Source organism: Protopterus annectens, chromosome 5.part0, assembly GCF_019279795.1.
Source record: "Protopterus annectens isolate FY-2018-M chromosome 5.part0, PAN1.0, whole genome shotgun sequence".
Classification (NCBI taxonomy): domain Eukaryota; kingdom Metazoa; phylum Chordata; order Ceratodontiformes; family Protopteridae; genus Protopterus; species Protopterus annectens.
Window position 1 is genome coordinate 1,311,387,535 of NC_056735.1, and position 18,888 is coordinate 1,311,406,422.

Below are 18,888 nucleotides of genomic sequence, written 5' to 3' on the forward strand. Positions count from 1 at the left end.
ACAAGTCTAAGATGACTTCCCTACTTAGTTTAGAAGAAGCATATTGGTGTCCAGTGGGAATGGAAATCAAACCAGAAGTAGATACAAATTAGGCAGCAACTGAATGTGCCAAAAAAAGTATCAGATGCTAAAGCAAGAAATGTTTAAAAGGCATAAATATAGTTACAAGTACAGAAAACTCCTGGAACAACTTTGTGTTGATCAGGATCTGATGCAGAAATGTTTAAGGAGAGGTGAATTTAAATAGAAGATGAAAAGTTAATATTGGCAGGTCAGGACCGTGGACTATGTACACTTTGGTTTACAAAGTCCATTAAGCATGTGGAAGGAACAGACAAATGCGGGTTCTGCAAATAGGAAACAATCGCATATCTTAATGCTGGGTGTGATACACTAATGGCAGAGGACCTATAAACTGAAAGGCATAATAATGTGGCAGGACTGTTGCATTTCATAGATTAGTATTATGCTAATTGCCCTTGTGAGCCCTTTTAAGCCTAGCCAATTGGCCCATGCGAGTATCAAACACTGCACTTGTGTCTGTAAGGTAAACACCTTAACCATTATGCCAACCGCCCTCCTCGTAAGATTTTCTTCTGACTAGCTTTCTTGATTCCATGTTACAGAAAACATTTTATATCAACCATGAAAGGATGTTTAACTCACTGTGTGAGAACCAATGAAATGACACCAGTACATTTTTTATGCATACTTTAAAGCTATGAAATTCTGATCTTCAGTTATAAGCATACAATTTGTTTCTTTATAAAAGGAGGATTGGCAAAAAGCAAATCTTCCCAGCTGTACATATTCAAGACAGCTGCCCCCATTATCAAAGTTTTCATAGGCTCATAGATTAGTACTAGGCTAACTGCCCTTACAAGCCATTTTAAGACTAGCCAATTATCCCTTGTGAGACTCAAACCCTGCACTTTGTGCTTGTAAGGCAAATACCTTAACCATTAGGCCACCCTCCAAACAGATAGCTGCCTGTTTCAAATCTCCATCTTCTCCCTCCAATATCCAAATCTTCTTAGAGTCCGACTTGGCCTCCACCACTCCCAATGAGAGTCTCCCCAGTCATACAGGAAGCATCAGAAGAGCACAGGAAAGACACTACACCGGCACACTCCTCTGGGTTCCCAGACCTCTTCAAAGGAAATTTTTAATTTATCTCTTTCATCAGATCAGGATTTTGCCACAGTTATATACTGAAGCTGGTCATGATGAGTCCAGTAGAAATACAGTTCACACAAATATTCATGGGACCAAACTCAGAAGCCAGGACCTTGGTCAATCCTAGAAGAGCAGTCTTACCTGCACAATATGGGCCAATACCCAGTGTGGGATTGTTACCAGCAATAGTGGATATTAACACAATGGAACCACCACCTCGTTTCTCCATATGAGGAATGATAAGTTTTAATAAGAGGAAGACTGCTGTCAGATTTACGTCAAGTATCTTGTTCCAAGTTTCTTTGCTGCAGTCCAGCATATTGCCTACAAAGGGGTTTGTTGCTGCATTACACACAAAAATATCAATCCCACCATACTGCTCAACAATCATCTTGACTAGCCTTTCTAGGTGATCTTCATTTCCCACATGGCAAACAATTCCTGAAACATTAAGACCTTTAGACTTTAGCTGTGCTAGTGCTGTAATAACATGTTCCTGTATTCGACTGCTTATTACAACATGAATACCTTCTAGTGTCAAGTATTGCAGAATAGCTAGACCAATCCCATGAGTAGCACCAGTAACTGCTGCTACATTCCCTTTATGCACCTCTCTTGAATCATCTCTTGGGATTGTGCACACATTACAATATGGAAGTAATCAAGAAGCATTGGAAATAAGAGACACAAAGCAATATAAAGAATGATGAAGTTTATATGCCATATGATCACCCAATACCAAGAGTTCAAAAAATAGATGGAAGAAAAACAGATACAGTAGTCCATGAAAAGAAAAAAAAGTAGCATCGATCATTGAAATTGCTACACACAGTGATTACAGCGTCTTATGTACAGACAGATACAAAGTCATAAAATATCAGGATTTGCAAACAGAAATGAGGGCCATGTGGAAGGTGGATAGCCAGACAGTTCCAACAGAAGTAGGAACAATGGGTCTCATAAAAAAGAATTTACAGTTGTACTTAGATATGCTACCAATATATGTAACTCCATATCATTTGCATAAGGAGTTGATTATGGGCACATTGTGGGTGCTGCAAAGAGTACTTGTAGCTAACATCAACGACTGAAACAATACTGATTTCATGGACTTTATACTTTGACTGAGAAATGAGGTCTAATCCCATCATGGTATTAGAAATCCAAAAGACTTGGAGAAATTATACCGGCATTCTGGAGTGGAAGTTACCAGCTTGCCCCATGTTTTTCAGGATTACAAGCACTCTTTTGAATTACCATCTCTAAAACCCGATTCCAGTCTATCTGCAGAAAAAGAAATTAGGTTAATTTCATATGGTCCAAGGAACTTTTCCATAATTGTCTAAGAATCTAATAGTGGATACAGTAGTTGCAGCTTTAGTAGCTGTTAGGTGGCTGACCTGGCATCAGGGCTAAACACATTTCACAATGATAAGCGCAGAACAGTCTTGTAAAGAAGGATGTGTGTGTGTGTGTGTGTGTGTGTGTGTGAGTGTGTGTGTGTGTATATATATATATATATATATAGATATATATATATATATATATATATATATATATATATATATATATATATATATATTTAAACTGTTTGGTCTAACATTGCTACATACTCAAGTGTGCTAGCTTGCACTGCATTTGAATTGTTTTTACTGCTGTTTTAGCTACTTTTCTGTATAAAAAAAAAATTCTAAGCCTGTTTCCTACCTTTCCTGTAACTAGTGGAGTCCAGATTCAGATTTGTTGTATCCAGGACTGTATGTAAGCTTCTGAGCCCCCCAAGCTTTCTATGTTGGAGGGAAGCCTTCTAGCTTATCAGTGGGAGTGGTAAGCACTAGGTAACCTATCTACCACATAAGGAGTGGTTCTGGCCCAGAAATTGTAGTTATTGGCCATTTGGGGAGTTTTTCCATCTCTCTCAAAAAGCCTGCATTTGCACTTGTTTCCCTCTTTTCCTGTAACTAGTTTAGTCCAGATACAGATTCATAGTTTTAGCACTTGAATTTGCTTATTCGTGATCAGCACTTGTTCAGAACTTGTTGTAAGCACTAAATAACCTACTAATTACTACAGCACTCACCCTTCCTCATTACCTAGAGGAAAACAGTTTTGGTACTTACTTTCCTCACTTGCTTAGAGAAAATCAGCTCTTGTACTCACTTTCCTCACTTATCTAGAGGAAAATAGTTTTTTATTCAGGCATGTCCAAGGGTCAGCTCCCAGTGTTCTCTCCTGTCTATCTGATGAATCTGGACATCTTGGGGCAATGTAGAAATTGCCTCATGTACACAGACAACCCTCTCCTCCTACCACCCAACACTACAACCTGTGAGAGATGCACTTATCTAGACAAACTGGAGGTAAAGCTCTCTCCAACCAAGACTGAACTTGACAGTCAAGAAGAGAAGGTAAACACTTGCACCACACCACACTCATCACATAATCTCACTAAATCCACACCACCAAAATCCACACATAGAAACACAAAAACATTCGCGGTGGCTCTCAATAATAATCTGCTCAAGCAACAGAGACCTCCAAAGCAGAAATGCAAGCAACCTCCACCCCAAACACAACCCAAATAACATATAGCCCGCAGAATCAGTGTGCCACTCAACCACAGCCAATATGGCAAAACACCATACCCAACACACTAATCATAGGTGACGCTGTAGTCAGGTACACTGATGTCCCACTCACCAGGCTAAACAAGGAGAAGGTTATGTCAGCTGCCTGTCGGGTGCCAGGATCTGCCACATAACCCACACACTCAGGTCACTCCACAACAAGTACAAATATGACTCTGTCATTGTCCATGTTGGTGTGAATGACCTGAGATGTACCTCCCTGGACTACATGAAAAGAGACATGGAAGAGCTCTCCAATCTTGTAGCCCAGGCAGGTATGACCACAGGATCAAACACTAACCCCAACCAACCTTGGAAAAAAAAAAGCCAGCAAGATAGTTCCAGAACGGACAAACATGTCCAGATTCAAATACTCATACTAGTTTCACCAGCCTTCATCAGTGAGTAAAAAATTATTCACAATCAACTAACAACGTCAGTATAAATACTGTAATGAACCAATAAGGAAATAGACATTCTCATCAGGCTCCTAAATCAGATTTAAAGCAACACAGCACAATTAATATAAAGACATATTCCAATACATGTTTGCTTAAACCAATTAATCATACCTAATGCAAAATGGTCCAAGACAAATCAATAAATAATGTTTGTCAACATATTAAAAAATATATTAGTTTATATAGTATTGTATTGGTTATGAAAATAAGTGGCATGAATACAATATTTATGGTTATATGGTCAAAAGTTCATAGTCATATGATTTATAAATAGTCATTGAGACCAGGAGGAAATGTATCCAGTAATCCAATATCTTTCTTTGTGTCTTAAAATACCTTGCCATCCTGTCTGATTTTGCATGTTACCTGTAATTTTGTCTATAATAGTAAACATAAACCTAGCACTGGGATGTTTAACTGTATGTAAATATAATGCATTGGATGTTTTGCCAACATAAAATGACTTGCATTGGCATGTGGCCAGATATACAACCCAGCTAGTTGAACAATTGCCAAACCCTAATGTCATATACTTTGCTAGTATTAACTTGTGTGAATTGTTTTTTGGTTAACTTGAACACAAGATATACAATGTCCACATCTGAATGTACCCAATAACTCATCCCCATGATGGTTAGTTGTTTATATTTAGCTGCCCCACTTTCTCTGTGCTTATAGTGGAAAACTAAATGAAAATGAGCACTGATTGTCCAGGATATCCTCAAAAAATCATTAGCTAGTAAGATGTTCCAATTTTGGTTAACCGCTTGCCTGACTGTTTGATGGTTTTTACCTAAGGTGGTAATCAATCTAATCTTTGGGCTATTGGTATTTTGACTCTTGTCCCTGTATTCTAACAATGTATTTCTTTCCTGTTTATCTGACCAAATCCTGGCAGATTCAATGTCAGAAGTACAATAACCCCTATCCAAGAATCTTGATTTTAAATCAGCTTTGGCTGCTGTATAATCCTGTTGACAGCTCAAATATTGAGATTTAGGAGCATGTAACAAGGTATTAAACTGGGGATATTTTTTTATTGAGTGAATTTGGGTATGAGTGTATTGTCACTGTTACAATATACAGTGACATCCAAAAAAATTATCATCTCTCTGTGAAATGTAACAGAGAATTCAATCCCAAATGTTATTGTTGAGATGTTCCAAAATTCTTGAAGATAGTCAGTATCCATCCAACAATCATCTAAATATCTCCTCCATATGTCCATTTCCACAAGGTATATGTTGTGTAAAGGATTGTAAATCAGGCATTCCTCCAGGTAGGCCATAAAAAGATCTGCATAAATGGGGGCGAAAGAAGCCCCCATCATTCCTTTGAAGTTGCCAATAGCAATCACCTTGGAAATAGAACACATTTCTTGTCAAGACATGTTCTGTTAGACAAATAAGCAAAGTGTTGAAACCCGGAGAATACAGTTCTGCTTTAACAAGCCAATATTCTACAGCCTGAAGCCCAGCCCAATTTTCGAATACTGGTATAGAGAGATTTTACATCCAAAGTACACATTATCCAGTGGGGCTCTAGCTGACTGTCCTGGATAATTTGCAAAAATTGTGTGGTGTCCTGGATTCTTGCTCTAACTAGGGGCAATAATGGTTTGAGAAATTGGGTGAGAAATGCGGACAATGGTTCAGTGAGGGAACCATGGCCAGAGACAATAGGCTGGTGGTGTGGAGAGATTTGTATTTTTTGCAGTAAAAATAAAAAATTTGTCTATCGGATCTTTAACCTGTAAGTGTTGAACAATTTTTGGGCGGTGATGATACCTCCTCCAATGCAGATTGTAAAACAGGTCAATCTTCTTCTTAAAATTAGTGGGTGGGATCCCCATTTTTTTCATATTAATAATGTCATCAGATAGTTGTATGAACCCTCATTCACATAATAGTCCATATTCAAAATCACCACTGCACCCCTTATCGCTTGAAGAATTGCTATATTCTGATTACTCCTAAAGTTTAGGGCCACCCTTTCTGAAGAGGTGATATTATCCCTACTAGTAGCAACTTCAAAAGGGAAAATGTAGATCTTTTACACCGCTTTTTGAAAAAATGGCTACATTTTTATTCAATTTATGGAAGGTGAAATCAGTAGATCTTTGAGCATTGGAACTATCCTGTTCAGAAAAACAGTTTAAGATTTCAATGACATCTAATGAAGTTTGGTACTCATCAGAAAAAAGCTGGAACAAAATTTAACCCTTTATTTAGAACTTGTTCTTGTTCATATGTAAGTACATGGTCTGATAGATTCAAAACATTTTTAAAAACTTGTGTATTTACTTCAGTAGTGCCTGAATAAGTCAGATATGTTTGTTTCTATGTTTCCTCCCCCCTCTGGATTTCCTACCATATCTAAAGGGTATTGAGTATTAGTTTTCTTTTTGAATGGAGAATTGACAGTGTTGGCATATTCACTGTCAGTGTTAGATGACTCCTCCCCTGAGATACTGGTGTGGAAATGGTCCCTGTTTTTTCACCTTCCATAAATCTACGTTTCAGCTGCCTATGAATAAAAATGTAGCCATTTTTCAACAAGCGGTGTTAAAAGATCTACATTTTCCCCTTTTTGAAGTTGCTACTAGTAGGGATAATATCACCTCTTCAGAAAGGTAATCAGAATATAGCAATTCTTCAGCGGATAAGGGGGTGCAGTGGTGATTTTGAATATGGACTATTATGTGAATGAGGCTATCTGATGGACATTGCTATATGAAAATGGATTGATCCCACTATGCAATTTAAGAAAGAGATTGACCTGTTTTACAATCTGCATTGGAGGAGGGTATCATCACGTCCAAAATTGTTCAACACTTACAGGTTAAAGATCCGGATAGACAAATTTTGTATTTACTAATACATAAATCTCACACATCCACCAGGTAGGCCTATTGTCTCTGGCCATGGTTCCCTCACTGAACCATTGTCTGCATTTCTCACCCAATTTCTCAAACCATTATTGCCCCTAGTTAGAGCAAGAATCCAGGACACCACACAATTTTTGCAAATTATCCAGGACAGCCAGCTAGAGCCCCACTGGATAATGATGTAAAATCTCTATACCAGTATTCCACATTGGCTGGGCTTCAGGCTGTAGAATATTGGCTTGTTAAAGCAGAACTGTATTCTCCGGTTTCAACACTTTGCTTATTTGTCTAACAGAACATGTCTTGACAAAAATGTGTTCTATTTCCAAGGTGATTGCTATTGGCAACTTCACCCCCATTTATGCAGATCTTTTTATGGCCTACCTTGAGGAATGCCTGATTTACAATCCTTTACACAACATATACCTTGTGGAAATGGACATATGGAGGAGATATTTAGATGATTGTTGGATGGTGGGATACTGACTATCTTCAAGAATTTTTGGAACATCTCAACAATAACATTTGGGGGATTGAATTCTCTGTTACATTTCACAGAGAGATGATAACGTTTTTGGATGTCACTGTATATCGTAACAGTGACAATACACTCAATACCAAAATTCATCGAAAATATCCCTAGTTTAATACCTTGTTACATGCTAAGAGTATGCACCCACGTCACACCATCCGGAACATCCCTAAATCTCAATATTTGAGAATTCGGAGAATTAATTCCTGTCAACAGGATTATACAGCAGCCAAAGCCGATTTAAAATCAAGATTCTTGGATAGGGGTTATTGTACTTTTGACATTGAATCTGCCAGGATTTGGTCAGACAAACAGGAAAGAAATACATTGTTGGAATACAGGGACAAGAGTCAAAATACCAATAGCCCAAAGATTAGATTGATTACCACCTTAGGTAAAACCATCAAACAGTCAGGCAGTTAACCAAAATTGGAACATCTTACTAGCTAATGATTTTTTGAGGATATCCTGGACAATCAGTGCTCATTTTCATTTGTTTTCCCACTATAAGCACAGAGAAAGTGGGCAGCTAAATATAAACAACTAACCATCATGGGGATGAGTTATTGGGTACATTCAGATGTGGACATTGTATATCTTGTGTTAACCAGCTTAAACAATTCACAAGTTCCAATACTAGCAAAGTATATGACATTAGGGTTTTGGCAATTGTTCAACTAGAATCACAAAACATCCAATGCATTATATTTACATACAGTTAAACATCCCAGTGCTAGGTTTATGTTTACTATTATAGACAAAATTACAGGTAACAGGCAAAATCAGACAGGATGGCAAGGTATTTTAAGACACAAAGAAAGATATTGGATTACATCCTGGTCTCAATGACCATTTATAAATCATATGACTATGAACTTTTGACCATATAACCATAAATATTGTATTCATGCCACTTATTTTCATAACCAATACAATACTATATAAACTAATATATTTTTTAATATGTTGACAAACATTATTTATTGATTTGCCTTGGACCATTTTGCATTAGGTATGATTAATTGGTTTAAGCAAACATGTATTGGAATATGTCTTTATATTAATTGTGCTGTGTTGCTTTAAATCTGATTTAGGAGCCTGATGAGAATGTCTATTTCCTTATTGGTTCATTACAGTATTTATACTGACGTTGTTAGTTGATTGTGAATAATTTTTTACTCACTGATGAAATTTGAATCTGGACATGTCGGTGGAACTATCTTGCTGGCTTTTTTCGTGTTTTTTCCAAGGTATGACCATAGCCCTGAGTAGCATTCTGCCATCACCCAGAATGATACAGCAGTTTGTGTCTTTCGGCTTTTCCCAGTTAGGGGTCGCCACAGTGGAACTCCGGTCCGCTAATGATTGGCAGTAGATTTTTATGTACTGGCTTGCCGAGCCTAATGCACAAACTTCAATGAAGGAACGCCCATTCAAGCATGTCGCTACACAAAAGACGCTCTAACTGAGAATCGAATGGGCAACGTCTAACTGTGAGGTGACAATGCTACCGCAGCACCACCACCGCAGTCCAGAATGATACCGCAGTACAAGGATAAAATGATTGACTTCAACAATTGGCTAAGCTTCTGGTGTTATTCTAAAGGGATCCAGTATCTCTCTGCCTGGGATGACATGGTCGACAGACCACAATGCTTTGCCACAGATGACCTGCACCTGTCACCCCTGGGATTCCGGATACTGGCTAAGGGTCTTGCTGCCCCTATAGTGCCTTTTTTAGGCAAGGTTCAAATGACAAATTCACCACTGTAACAGGAACAGGCAAGCAAAAACTGAGGGTGATGCTACTCAATGCTAGAAGTCTAAATCTCAAAATGCACTCACTCAAGGCACTCCTTAAAATGGAGAACATCGATATCTGTGCAGTGACTGGGACCTGGTTCAAGGCTCCAGAGAGCACCCCTGCACTGCCAGGCTATAACTCATACCACACTTTTCGGCCATATAACCTGGACCAGAACACCAAAGGTGGAGGTGTGTCCATATTCATTAAGGATATCCACACCTCCAGGCTAGTTGCACAGCATAATGTAGCCGAGGTTATCCAAGTGCAACTAACTCTGGGCAAAACTGCAATCCAAATTGTAGCTTGCTAAAGATCCCCTACCATGCCCCAGGATTCCCACTCCTCTTTTCTTGATGCACTGGAAAATATTAGGGTTCAACCAAACACCCTAATAAATGGGCAGTTTCAACTACCCCACCATTAACTGGGAAAACTACTCGTATACCAAATCCTTCGCTCAATGCTTTCTGGAATTCATAAACTCCAATGCCCTGGATCAACTTATCCACACCCCCACCAGGGGCAACAATATCCTAGATCTAGTCATTACCAACATATGTGACCAGTGTTCCACACCTGAAGTCAATGCCTCATTGGTCCGATCTGACCATAAGCTAATTACCCTAGATATCCACATCCTGCCCCCACCCCCCAGGAAACCACGGTAAAAAATTTCTCCAAAGCCAACTTCATGCTTCTTAAGACAGAAGGGGTGAACTTCATGACATCCATGCAGATGGACAATACAGTTATGACTACTGAATCCTACACATTTGCACTTTATAAGTACTTGCACGAGTGCATGGATTGTGCTATCCCAAACAGAACCAAGACGCTATCCTCCAAAAAAAGGAAGCCAATCTGGTGGTCCCCTGCCATAAACAAACTGTACAACAGAAGGAAGAAACTGTTGCAAAAGAGAGTAAAATCCCATGAGTGGAGGAGCTCCCTGTTCAGCCTCAGTAAGAAGCTGCGATCCCTAATAAAATCCTCCAAATCTAGTTACGAAAACAAAATCGCCACTGATTCTAAAGACAACCACAAAGCATTCTATAGCTATGTCAAGAATCTCAATGGCAACACTCAGATCTGCTCTGAGTTACAGCGCAATGGCACTAAATATACAGACCCAACTGATATTGCCAACATCCTGGCAGATAGGTTCAGTGCTAACTTTACCCCCCTCTCACCCCCTAAAGAGCCCATCTCTATACTGGAAGAATGCAAAGTTCCTGTAATCATGGCTGCACAGGTAAAAACCACACTCTCCAAAGCCAAGAACACAGCATCCATGGGACCAGACAACATCCCAGGCTGCGTTCTACACGAACTACAGAACGAACTGGCACCCCACCTAAGTACCGTGTTCAATCATAGCCTTACCTCAGGCTTTGTGCCCACTGAATGACGCACAGCGAGGGTTATACCACTTCACAAGGGGGAAGCCACCATAGACCCTGGAAAGTACGGCCCCATTAGCCTGACGAGCCTGGTCTGCAAGGCCATGGTACATATCATCATGGAACTTATAAACAATGACATTGGTAATCTCCACACTCTGGACCCCACCAAGTTCCCATTTGTAAAAGGCAGATCATGTCTCCTAAACCTGATAGACTTCTTTGAAGCAGCCACCAAAGCCATAGACGAGGGTAAGGTGGTTCACACAGCCTGTCTATATCTTGCCAAGGCTTTCAACACCATCCCCCACTCTGGAATTATAGATAAATTCACTAAACTAGGTATAAATCCCTATGTCACAAGATGAGTTGACGAACTTCCTCACTGACAGAACCCACACTGTGAAAGTAGCAGACTCCAAATCCAACTTCAGACCAGTGACAAGTGGAGTACTACAGGGTTCAGTCCTGGCTCCTCTCCTGTTTGGTGTCTACTTCTCTGAAATACATGCTAACACAGAAGGTCTTTGGCTAATAAAGTTCACAGATGACTGCAAATTTGGAGCCATAATCGAAACTCCTAACGATGTGGACATCCTACAAAAGGGCTTCACTGAGACAGATGCCTTGTGTCAAAGCCATGGCCTCTAGCTCAGTGCAAAAAAGTGCATTGTCATCCCCTTTGGTAAAAACTCTGTACCCGTGAACTACAACATAGGCAGTAGTATACTTAACACCAAAAGTGTGATAAGAGACCTTGGGACACAGGCGGACAGTAGTCTCTTCTTTGATAATCACATTGCCACAGTAGTCAGGAAATCCTTCTACATGGCACACCTCATCACAAAACGTTTCTCATCCAGAAAAAAAAAGGTCATTGTTCCCCTCTTCTCATCACTCATTGGACCCATTATAGAGTACAACATCCCTTTTGGTATGTACCTCACAATACATCTACAACAAATGGAAAGGCCGCAGAAATACCTCACAAAGAGGATTACTGGCCTCAAACAGATGCCCTACGCAGACCGTCTCAAAAAATTCCAGCTTTACTCTGTCGCATATTGCCTACTCAGAGGTGATCTCTGCCTAACATACAAAGCTATGTCAAACCCAGAGCTGTTGGACATGCTCCACTTAAAGAAGTCCCAATCCCTCCAAGCTACATGCTCTAGGGACCTAAACCTTGTCACCATGATAAACAGAACATGCAGGAAGGATAGATTCCTGTCCCAGAGACTCCCGATACTCTGGAATAAACTACCTATCTATATCAAACAAAGCTCCTCATTAGTACTCTTCAAGAAAAATCTTGATGATTGGATGGGAAATAGGAAATTCACCCCGCGGATCACTTCTGAGGTTCTGCTCGACAGTGGCACAGAAAAATAATTTTCTTGTGTGGCAAAAGCCAGGGTACCTTTTTGGCTGGGCTTGTATAGGCCTTAGGGCCGATAGCCTAGTACCTACCTATGAACGTATATACAATTATATAGTTATCAGGGAGGTGTGGGGACACAGCATACACATTTAGCTGTCAACTTTTTTATTATTATTTATTTATTCATTTTTTTGTGGTGTGTAAAGAAGGCTATCTATATATATATATATATATATATATATATATATATATATATATATATATAAAGATATAGATATAGAGATATATTTTTTGTATAGATAAAGATAGATACATAGAGATACCTATATCTATATCTATGCGTGTGTGTACGCACACACACACACACACACACACACACACACACACACACACACGCAGACATGCACAGGTATATATATATATATATATATATATATATATATATATATATATATATATATATATATATATCTATATAGATGGTTTACTAAATTTAATGTAAACAGCACAACACAACATTGATAATGGAAAACTTTGACCACAAAGAAAAATTAATAAATAAATAATAATAAAAAAAGTTGACAGCTAAATGTGTATGCTGTGTCCCCACACCTCCCTGATAATTCTATAATTATATATATATATATATATATATCAGCTTCTATATCATAAAATACCAGAGAAAGAGCATATTCCTCAACCCTGATAGTGCATCAGTCTCGTTAAAAAGTCAGTCAGCTTTCCACCCATCTTAAATATACCTACTTAGAAGTTACACAATAGTGGAGAAAAAAGAAAACTCCATTGTCAGCAAAAATTGTTTCACTGGATAGTTCAGCACTTGATAAAAGGGCTGTCAACCAAATGACAGGCATTTCATATATGTACATGTATATCTATATCTATAGATAGGTATAGCTAAATATATATCTATATATATTTATATATAGATATATAGATATAGATATATAGATAGATAGATATGAGTGCTTATATAAATGATGTACAGTTTAACCCATACTAGTTTCAGAGCAGATATGCCATTAAGTGTAGTTATGTTGTGGGCACCTTTAACAGAAGAGTAGCAGGTGGGACTGTAATAAGAAGGCATGCCCAAGGATTTGCCCTTTGGTCCTCTTTTGCAAGAAATTTTCAAAAAGATAAATAAAAAATGGAATTAGTGAAGCAGCTATTTTACTATCCCATTCCTAGCTAAAACAGAGATTATGCAATTTAATTATGGCCCTTCCACTGGAATCAGCCAAGAGTAGATAAGTAAAAAACAGAAAGGCCTTCAGTACAGGACTTGGAGAAGTGTCATAACCTGTGGTGAGCAAGAGAGTTGGGTAAAGGAGGCAATGTCCTATATAGACATTCCATCTACCCACCTTCTTAACCAATGCAAGTAGCAGATTGTCACATTTTATGTGCAAATGATTCAGCCTGATTTCCTACAGACAGATGACTGGGATTATTTTAAGAAAAGTACAGCACCTGCATAAAATCCTCAACAGCAGCCCCACCTTTTGCTACTATTGCTAGACCAGCTTTTTGTTTATGGACTTATGGAAACAACCCCAGTGGGACAGCAAGAAATAATCTTTGCTCTATGCCCTTTTTTGTTCCAAATAAGGTTTGTCCATACAGACCCATTTGTTGAAGTTTACCGAGTCCAGAAGGCTCACTCTCAAATCTTGCTTGTCTCTAGTTGATTCCAGGTACTATCTTTGTCAGTCTGGACCTGAAAGATATATGTCAATATTTTTAGCCATAAACAGCACAAACACTATGGCCAGGATTCAATAAACTCCGTCTAGGAATAGAGTTATACCTACATGGAGTGAATGGTGTCCGTGTCTGCATCCCCCCTCTCTGCAGCTCACCTTACATATTAATGAAGGTGCATTATTGAGATGGAGCTGTGTACATGAACATGGAATCGGTGCAAGGGGCATGTTACAGTAGTGCTCGCAGATCTGTAACACACCTTCTGCACTGTCAAAGTGCCATATGGCACTTTAGAATAGAAAACAGTGTCCGAAGACACTTAAATGATGAATGGGAAGGGAATACAATGCAGGGGGTGTATGACGCACCCCTGCATTGTGAACGTGCCGTATGGCACTTTACAATAAAATAGTGTCCTTGAACACACACCACTCAATCTCTTAGAGCAAGAAGTGTGGACAAAGCCCATTGATTAAAAGTGGGATAAAAGCCCAAAGAATAGAAATAGTTTAAAATATTGCTCTTACAAACTTAGAAAGTTGATAGAATGACAGGTTTTTCATTAGCATGGATTTTCATGAAGAGTATGTGGCCTGAAACTCAAATGCTTATTTTATATATAGATAATATATATATATATATATATATATATATATATATATATATATATATATATATATATATATATATATATATATATATATATATATATATATATATATATATATACACAAACACACACACACACACACACACACACACATATATATATATATATATATATATATATATATATATATATATATATATATATATTTCTTTTCCTGTTGTATCTTACGTTTAAGCATAGCTAAGCTGGTGTGTGCAACATGGCGCTTTGCTCAGCAGTGCATAAAACATCACGAAAAGCTATATGGAAAGGTATAGTTCAAATCTTAACAGCAGAGCTAGCTTAGTGGTTTGAGTTCTGGCTTTGCATGCAGTAGGTACACAGCTTGTATACCAAGACAGGCCATTCAGCTTTTACATGGGAAAGCACTGTTAATTTTTTTTTTTGTTTTATGATGTAGTAATTGATATTAGTTAACCAGAGTAGTGTAGCTGGTCCAAAATGCCAGTGTCAGTGGATATATGATGTGAAATCCCCATTTAAACACAAGTGTCCCATACAGTACATTCACACCCCAAGGTAATGTAATCAAAGCACATAGGGGGACGTCATGCGAAGTAAAATATATACACTTACTAATATGTCAGTAATGAGTAATTAATATCCAATTCTTAATTTTTTTAAATGAAAATTGTTGTTTGCACTTAGCTCAGTTTTGCAGAGCAATGCTAAGCCAAGTTAAGCAATGCTTAAACAGGACTATTCTAAGCAGTATTCAGTTCAGCTAAGTGGATTTGTGCACTGCTAAGCACTGCTCAGCATTTGCCACTTTAAGCACTGCTCAACTCAGCTTAGTGGGTTTGCACACTGCTGATCTGTGCTTTGCATTTTTAAAACTGGTCCAATGGCAACAAAGGGCAGAAATATAGCCTTATTTAAACTGCACAAGCAGGAATACAGGCAGAACTCATTTGAGTTTGATCCCTGTAAGAGATATGTCAGGTGCTGGTGAAAGAGCGAGCTTTCAGGTGCAGCGCTGGGGCATTTTGGAGTCTAGGATCTTGGCTAGGCTCCTTGTAAAGAACCATAACATCAGACTGCTGCAGGGCCAGTACTAGGGCTTAGAATACAAGTCCATGGTGTGGGAACATCTGCCAGTTACGTTTACCAATGCCACTGTCATCCACAGCATTGGTAAGCAGGTCTGTCACCATTATGATGACCTCAAATGGAGGAAGGGGGCTCTTTTGGCCCAGTGGATCCAAGATGCTCGGGGCAGGAATGCCCCAGAAGTTTATAAGTATTTAACCTGTTGCTTTATCAAATTATAGTATGAATGTATGTATGTATGCATAATGGTGTGTTTATACCCCACAGCTGCAGAGGAGAGGGCTTATAATGTGGAAGCTTATGGAGGACAACTGGAGAGATTGCACCGACAGTGTGGTGAGTACAGATGTATCTTGCAATAGATATATATATATAGATATATATATATATATATATATATATATATATATATATATATATATATATATATATATATATAGATAGTCCAATAAATAAGAAAGTGTAATTGTTTACCTCCATTAGGTATAGTGTGTTCTGACTGTACTGAATAAATGGGTTGTTAGACCAACATTCATATAAGTAAGTAATGCCAGGTACTGTGTAATACAGATGAAGGCAACAAACAAGCTACTATTGATGAAAGGAAGCCAATACTTTATTAATACTGTGTAGGAATGCATCTGTTAATAAGCTATACTGTGCTTGCTACTGTGAAAGTAATCACTGACATACATTCTTCATCTACAGGATATGCAGTACAACTGAATGTAGATGTTAGACTGTAATAAAGCACCATGCCATGTTACCCACAATAACGCTTATTCCAAAAAACTGTTGTGTTTAATCTGGTCTGTTGTTGAAGAAATACAAATGTACAGGTAAAACTAAGAATCACTAGGTCACCAAGCCGTAACTTGTAAACTCAAATGATGACCAAGAAAGGTAAAACAATAAAGCACAGAACGGTACTTGCAAAGCAAATTGAAGTTTAATAAAGCACGAACACAAACTGCATAAACGTCACACAATACGTTTTTGTTTCTATTACTTCCATTCACATTATAACTTTTTAATTGAATACCTTGTATATTGATTGGCTAATTAGGACAGAGCTTACATTATAAAAGGGACTTTGTATTTCATCAGCCCATATATGAGGAAGTAATAGAAATGAAAATGTATTGTGTGACATTCATGCAGTTTGTTTGTGCTTTATTAAACTTCGGTTTGCTTTGCAAGTACCGTTCTGTGCTTTATTGTTTTACCTTTCATGATCATCATGTGGATTTACAAATGTACAGGTACTACACAGCAAATATGGCTATGAGAGCATGAAGTCACTGAGGTTTGTCTGCTAAGCAGCTGTTATGCCAAACTGTAGATGTGTAGCTGTAAGACAATATACAAGGAAAATTGATTTATTCTCTGCACTAAGATCTGAACCTTGAATAGTAATGTGTAAGGTATTAGACTTGTGTTCCCTGCAGCATTGTCTTGTGTTTACTTTTGAATTTCAGCTACATGTATTCCTGAATGTAGGTATACTGATGCAGGCAAGTATGAGACTGCAGTAGGCGGAGTCTGCAAATGTATGATGTGCAAATGTATATGGTTCGGATATGCAACCCAGCACCCTTCCATGGTCTGTACAGATCACACCTATTCACATCCACTAGGGGTTAAATGTGTACACCTGCATTCAGTATCAGTATCAGTACACAGTCCACTAACTATCTATCATGCGTGAATCTTGGGAATGTATGTTCAACTGTCGCTACAGTGTTCTGTGACACTCCACTTATATTACAAGGTCAGACTGTGTAACCAAGTGACTTTTAGACACAAATCATTCAGGCCTCAAAGAGAAGTTCCCTGGTAGCTCAGTGCGATAAGAAATATATATATGTTATTAAGTTTTACACACACAAACCACAGCTTGAATCCTGGGACTGGTATGAAGATGTATTTCTAGTTACACACAAGTAATCCTGAGTATTTGTAGAAACAGTCAGGTAGTCTTAACAGATATTTTCTCCACAGGGCTCACAGGTAAAGAAGTGTTTGCATTAGCTGTATGGAGGGTAATATAATAAGCTGTGTACAAATGTTCTAATGTCCAACCTCATGCCTGCAAAGTACAGCAGGATAGGTATATAGACCATGCACTCTTTCCGAGACATGTCTCTCGGATGTCACGCTGTCACGGCTAGTGAGCACCATTGCCAATAACGTTGTGCACACATATAAATTCAGTACATGTATGCCATTAGCACACTCAGAAAACATCAGTGCAGGGTACACCTTCTTAGTCATATATGTAACTCTGACATGTACGAGTCCCCTCTACTCAAGTACCTGGTGTCACAGTTTGCCCCATACCATTCCAGGTTGACAGTTTAACAGGTATGTATGTGGTACAGAAGCTATGCCACCGGCAGATGTAAAGTGAGGGTAGACCTTCAGAGTGTCGAGCAGTATTGTTGTGAAAAATATAAGCCTATACAGTTGGTAATGGACTCCCCTCACCCCTTATCTGCATCAATAATTATTATTCATATAATAGAGGTATGCTGTTCTCAGAACCTAATGTTGGGACTTGTGTTCTAATATTGTATAATTGTTTAATTGGTTGCATACTAACATACCTTGTTCGAATACCATTGTTGGTGGCCTGTTGCCATAAATGTAAATGGCATGCTGTTACAATACTGACTGTTATTCCATGTATGCATGTGTTCTGTTTGCTATGCAGTTGTTTAAATTCTATTGTTCTGGGTTAATTGGAACACCTATGCATGCTGTTATATCTGATTCTGAAATGTGTTGTGTCATGACTAACCAATACATTTAGAAAAACCTCAGCACCATAGCACATTTGGGAAGGCAGATCCCAGTGGATCTGCCTGTCCCACCTCATCTGACTGTGGCACCATGCCCCAGCACATCTGGGACCCAACATGGAATTGCCTACTCTGCTGGTCCTGCACCACCCTCAGGTGGAACTGCCTCAGTGGATGGGGCCCGTTCCCACCCTGGGACCAGGTGAGGGGAGGATCCAGTCACCAACAAACAGTTCCTACGGATGGTGTGCAGGGTCATCCAGACAGTGTTGGATGTACAGCTGACCCAGATCAAGGGCAGACTGGCACACCTCAAGGGGCAGCCTGCCCCTGTTGTCCAGCCCATAGCACAGCCACTGCCAGGGCTG

General features: G+C 38.8%; 1 pseudogene; it reads right to left on the reverse strand.

Annotated features, from left to right (window-relative positions):
- Positions 1 to 1,033: 1,033 nt before the first annotated feature.
- Positions 1,034 to 18,888, reverse strand: part of LOC122802359 — a 59,075-nt pseudogene continuing 41,220 nt past the window's right edge.